Here is a 6,843-nt window from a genome sequence, read left to right on the forward strand (position 1 = left end):
TAGTGGCATTTAGGTGATACTTAGTTAATGGCATTATTATGTGCCAAGAAAATCCCCTCACCTTCACAATATACCAACAGCTTCATCTTGCTTATGCCTCAATTGACTAAAGCATCCACATATTGCAGCTGATATATTAACACATTGGATCAGGCTAATGTGGTACCCCAGCACACACATTTGTCACAATTCGAAATGCTCTTTTTGTTTTTTTTTTTCATTTTTTCGGGAACAACAAAGATGCTTTCATGTAACTTTTCAAGTTACTCAGCAGTAAACTCACAGACTGCTAAATCTGGCACTAACAATTGGTTTCCATTGAAAGTCATTTAAATTCCCTTTTCTCTTTCATCCTGACTTCAACAACCCATCATTATCGAATCTTGATGTCCAAAGGCATTGACTTACTGCCATGTTTAGCTGATTTGCTTGATGAGTTAATTAGCAATCAGGTAACAAATAAAGTGAATCTATACAGTGGTGCTAACATTTCCAGCAGTAATATTAGTGATTGATTGAGGTTTTAACAGTTTAAAAATTTAGTTAGCAAATGTATTTCTTAATCTTTCTTTTTAGGACATTGAATTTATACAGGCCCTCATTTTCCTTATGGGTTCTGGAATTATCTCAAAATCCTAAATCTAACTAAGCAGACCAAAAGCACTTTATTGGCTCCTGCTTGCAGAAAACAGACTGCAGTTTTTCAGTGAAGGTATGGCTTGGGCAACTACAGCAAAATTCTAAAATATAATTGTTCTGACCACTGAGCCACCCCACCACTTTATGCGTACTATTTCACATTGCCTGTTTTCTCAAGCAGAGGTTGGAGGAATCCCACTCTTTGATCACACACGCAGCTGTATTAATGGGTTCTCTTTGGATTTTTTACTATTGAGAAGCATTTGAAATTTAGAGGCGGACCCATTGTCGAGAGAAGGAGAAAAGGGGCGGTTTAGAAGCCTCATGCTGTTGGTAAATGCTTATTTTCTTCAGATTGTTTTCTCTGTTACCAGCATGACTAAAAATGGGAACAATTAGGATCAAATTTTGATCATCTCATTTTTTTTGATCCGCTAAGAGCAACTTGAAGCTTTGTATTTAAAAATTTTAAAAAACAGAGGCATAGGCCACTTTAAATATGTTCAGATAAGAATTCTTTAGTTTGACTGCAGAATATCAACCAAAATCATCTTACTGACGTTTTATAAAATTAATGAAGGAGTTCAGTTCGTTTAGCCAATTCACAGCTGAAATATTGAGGGAACATGTTTTTATCAATTATCATTATAAGACATTACAATCTAGGACATTTATGGGGACACCTTTTACTGGGGACAGGTGCTCCAAAATGGGGACTGTCCGCGGAAAACATGGACATCTGATCACCCTAACAGTAGTAGCGATAAAGCAAAATTAAATAGATTTCTCCTAAATGTTTGTTTAGTTGAACAGTCATTTCAACTAAACAAAAGAAAAAGAAATCTGTGGAACACACCCAAACTAATTTGGGTGTTTTTTCCCCCGATTCTTAAAAAAAAAAAAAAAAATGAATCTGAATTTATTCTTCATGCGCGTATGAAGGGGAATCATGTCTACAACTGGTTTGTTCAAATTTTGAAATCTGCTCTGCAAACATGCACATGAAAATGTAAATACTTATTTGATGAATGCTAAGAATGTTGGTTAACAAATAATATGCTGTTGTCTTATTTTTATATTTGTTTGAACATAGTCCTGTAACGTTAGGAGAGGTAAGTGAAGGCTTGTACTGGCCTCTAAGCCTCTTGTGTTGGTGTACATACTCTATGTCTTACAGAGTCTAATATCAAGTGATGCTGTGAATCTCTATGTGTGAGCAAAGTATTGAAAAAAATCTCTTGAAAATATTTTGTTCCAATAAGTTTAAACATAACTAGTATTTTCTGCCTTTATAGATTTTTCAAAAAAAAAAAAAAATGAAAGGAGCTTATATTAGATATCTGTCATCAGTAATTACAATAAAGATTCCCTCCATTAGCTGATTATGTAAACATAAAATAGGTCAGAGGCTACAGACCCAGATGATGCACTCAGCGTCCAGGAGTTTCGTCATGCAGCTAATGGCTGTTTTTGAATCAATGGACAGCAGCCCGGTGACAGACGGCTACAAACTGTTTAGGAAATCAGATAAAGAATGTGAAGAGGATTAAGAAACAATATACCATTTTAACTTGTAGGTTTTACTTTAACAGGACAAAATGGAGATGATATGGTCTCTATAAGTTTCTAAAAGTTTTTAAAATTATTGTAAGTACATGAGAATTTCCACAGTGGCCTCGACTCTTTCATTGCTTCAGGAGTTTTTTTATTTGGCAGATATATTGTTCAAGCTTCACTGCATTCAGTGCTCTTGCTTGACTCTGTTACTGTAAGGCTTCCAGGTATTGTGGCTGAAAATCATATTTTCCACAACCAGGCTTGAGTTTCTACTAATAAGCTTTGTTTGATTTTGTAATACGGTACTTAGTCTCACAGCCCAACAACTTCACTTTCCTCTTGTCAGTCCAAAATAATTCTCGTAGACATTATGTTGTCCATTTTGGTCAAACTCTGTTAAGCCTCATCTTGCATAATATGATACAAGGGTTAATTTATTAAGATCCTTGAAAAAATTGGATCTGTCTTGAATGCCTTCAACGATTGAAAAAGACTTTCGTTCAATGTAGAATGATTGACTTTAAATGATTTGAAAAGTACCTGATGACCCATTTTAGATTGGTGAATAGCAACATATTATCTCTTAGATCACGGAGGATAATAAATAGATAAAAGGCGATTTATTAGCTGCTCCATCTAACATTAAAGTTACTACAGGAAACAAGGTTTGTATTCAGTTTTTTTTTCTCTTGAGCTATTTTTTGATTTAAGCGCCCTCTATGTTTGATAAATATTGACATTATGGTTCAGGTTTTTCATTTCTGTAAATAAAAGATTTAATTATGTATTTTTTACTTTTAGATAACAGGTCACTATATCTAGATATGCAGAACGCTAGAATTGTGAGTTTCAAAAGCCTGAGAGATTAATCAGCTAAAAGACAAATTTCCAAAAAAAACTTAAGATTTAACTGCTGTTAAGTTGAGCTTTATAGGTTAACTCTGCCAGAAAAAAAAAAGGAAACAGCAGAACAATAAGTATAATATAGATGTGTAAAAAAGCCTTAAAATGTATGTTTTTTATGGAGACTTCATAAGCCCAAGATGCCAGTGTTCTTAAGCTTTTATTTACCGGCCTTACCACCCTGCCTAAGCAGCCTGCATATAAGATTTATACCTCCTTCAGCCCTGTTTTTTATACTTATTAATCGCTCAGACTTTAGATGATGTTAAGTTGCGATGAGCTGTTTTATTAGAGATATTTTTATGCAGATTAACACACAACTGACCAATACCAGAATTCTACATTCTTTTGAGTTTTCTATATTGTAAAGTGACTTGGATAAATGGACCTGTGCACCACTTCATATTCTCATTCATGCTTTTGAACAGAAATTTTAACAGTATGAATGGGAATGAACTTCAATGGAAAATTATGGATGACAAATAAAAGTTCCACACTCACTATGATCAACGATATTCTAAAAGATAGAGTACAAAAATAGATTCTTATAGATTTACTTTATAGGAGCTGTTATAGGTGCAATGAAGTATGGGAATTTATCACGAATGGTCATTTTTTAATTAAAGGTTGAATTTATTTTAATGCTTTTTGTTTTACATATCTTTAGCTGCAGTGTAAGGGCACTGTAATTTAAAAAGTCGACATTGCAGCAAATGCCTAATGTAATTTTTCTTTGATATTGCTGCTTGTTGCAGGTCTTCAGCCTGCACTTCATGTAGCACATAATGAGGTCAAAGCTTAGAGTCAGTCATGAAAATTAGCTCTGGCGGAGTTTAATATGGGTGAATACTAGTTTTTACACATCAGAGATTGCAAAACAAACCCCCATCTCCACAGGGATCTTTTGAAATAGCAGCACATGTAATGTGGTCCCACTTGTACACTTTGCCTGCATAATAAGTCACTCATCTGTGCAAAGTTGCTGCATTCAGCAGACATTGCCATCTTAGTTGTGGCGCAGTTCATGCCCCCCCTTCGGGTAAATTTCTGTCATGTGTTGACATGCTGCCTCTGCAACCTTGATTTGACTCCTCTCTGTAAAACATACCAGCATGTCCTTCTCACTTTACCTGAGTGCTATCATCTGTTGTCGTCCTAAAAGAGTCCTTCAGCCTGTAATTTTCTCTGCAGACCTTGTTTGTACTATTTAAATAAGGATAATTAGCAGGGATTTACATGAATTGAAGATTAATTTGCATTTGTGAGCATTGTGTTTACAGGTTACAAAGCAGCGTAACATCATCTGGAGTATCAGAATAAAGGATAAAAAACCTGAATAAATATGCAGAATATGAAATATACATTTATTTTAATGCATCATAAATTCATATTCATTAATGCATTTTTTATAGGAAAGTATACTCCACACTAAAAATATGTATCTGGTGTACCCATAACTACAATTTCAAAAATTTTAAAGCTACAATTTTATTCCTTTTTATATCTATGTTCATCAGAAATTTGTCTTGTATTGCTGACTATATGATTTATAACTAGGAGTGAAAAAGGAAAAACCTAATAAGATTTGAAAATATTAGACATTACTTGTAAAAAAAAAAACTACAGAATAACATCAACTTTATTATATTTGTGAGATTCCTGCCAAGAACATCTTGTAGAAAAATTCGACTACCTGAAATTGTGGACATATAACACAAGGTTTTTTTTCTTTTTTTTTAAAGCTGTTTGGGTTTTTGTTCCACGCTAATATATTCTGTTTGGTGATTTTCATTTATTGCAACTAGCCAGAAACACAAAAAGACTAAAGCATCTGTGAAGTGAATAGTGTGAAAGCCCTTTGGGAAACTCCTCCAACTCCCATTGTCATTGTGACACAGCGCACACAAGTGAACACTGCACACCATGAAATTGCATTTATGCCTCACCCGTGCAAGGGGGCAGCCCTCAATGGCGCCCCAAGGGAGCAGTGTGGCAGGACGGTACCATGCTCAGGGTACCTCAGTCATGGAGGAGGATGGGGGAGAGCGCTGGTTAATTACTCCCCCCACCAACCTGGCGGGTCGGGAGTCGAACCGGTAACCTTTGGGATCCAAGTCTGACACCCTAACCGCTCACCCACGACTGCCTCTCTACAGCTGAGCTCTCCATTTCTAACAATTACAGTACATGTAAGAAAAATAAATTTCTTGTAAGATAAAGTTTTGAATGTAAACAATTTGTACTTTCAGTGCCTGTGGTGAAAACAAGAAAACATAACTTACTGTAAAGTTCTATTTTTTGTGGACTGAATGAGTTCTAAATTCTTTGTTTAGTTTGCATGCAGATTGTTTCCAAATGTTAGGTTTTTGTGTCTTTGCCTATGTTCTACACAATGTTAATAGGATGTAAGTACTGGGACACTGGGATAGAGTTGTTTTTTAAGTAGATAGGGATGGATTGTAATGAAAAGATGGAAATTATTGGTGTCCTATATAATTGCGAAGGGCTAATAAACACTTTATACAGTATTTTACCTCTACAACTGACAGCACAATACAATATCTATATATATATACATATATATGCATATTTATACATACATATATCTACATGTGAGCAAAGCTTGACCCACCTGCCTCATGGCAATTTTTTTTTTTTATATTTCTGCTGTTATAAATTTGGAGTAATTTACTCAAGTTCACCAAATAAGTTATATCTAGAATATTTCTTATTTTGAAAAGCTGATGTACTTCACAGAAGAAAGCAAACTTCCCTACTTTAATCTCTTCTTTAGTCGAGGATGTAATGGCATGTACTGTCATACATTTTTATAGGAATATTCAGAAGCAGAAGCAACCTGTAAAAAACCTGCTTCTCCTTCCTCCTACTATCACATATTCTTACCTTCAAACCAACATTCTGATTTTTTAAAGGAAAGACAACACATCTAGTTTTGGGCAGCATGGTAACTGCATATTAACAAGCTGTGAAATGATTTATTACTCAGCTAAACTTCTTGTTGCAGATAACTGAAGTTGTTCAACAAGATGTCAGTTAGAATAAATAGACTCTGCATTTCTTTAAGGATAACAAAGGGGGGTACTGGGTCTGCACTTGGTATCCATTGAGTGTTTTTATTTCTTGGTCATTCTTTTTTTAACATTTAAATTTGTATCCCATTAAAAAAACAAAATTGAGGCTTTGTGGTATAAAGTAGAAGTTATAGTACTCCAGTGATGGAACTACAATGGTACTCAATAGGGTACTTTTCTTGAAAAGAGTCTAACTGCAGCCTGCACTGTTAGGACCCTGCGCTGTCCAAAACAGACATTTATTTGATGCTTTTAAAAGTAAAAGAAAAGTAAAATAAAAGCTTATATACCGGAAATATTTCATTCCATGTCTATTTTTTGTGTCTTCATAATAGAAATATGTTTGTCTATTCATGTTATCTCTATCCAGTTCAACTGGATAATGTTATAAAACGCAAGAAAATATCAAAATAACAAAACTAACAGTTATTTTATGCAGACATCCCTTATGTGTGTTCACAAGTATTATAATATATATTATTTTAGGATTGTTTGTGCTATGTTCTTACCTTTGCTGTTGGATCAAATAGATTTGCCAATAGAGGGTGTGTCATTTGAAATTAACTTAGATTTGTGTACTCACATTGAATTACTGGATACCCAGATACATTAAGAAAATAGCCAAGACCCTTTGTTTTTTCCCCCCATGATA

The sequence above is a fragment of the Cyprinodon tularosa genome, unplaced genomic scaffold (assembly GCF_016077235.1).
Source record: "Cyprinodon tularosa strain WSP-4 unplaced genomic scaffold, ASM1607723v1 ctg404, whole genome shotgun sequence".
Classification (NCBI taxonomy): Eukaryota; Metazoa; Chordata; class Actinopteri; order Cyprinodontiformes; family Cyprinodontidae; genus Cyprinodon; species Cyprinodon tularosa.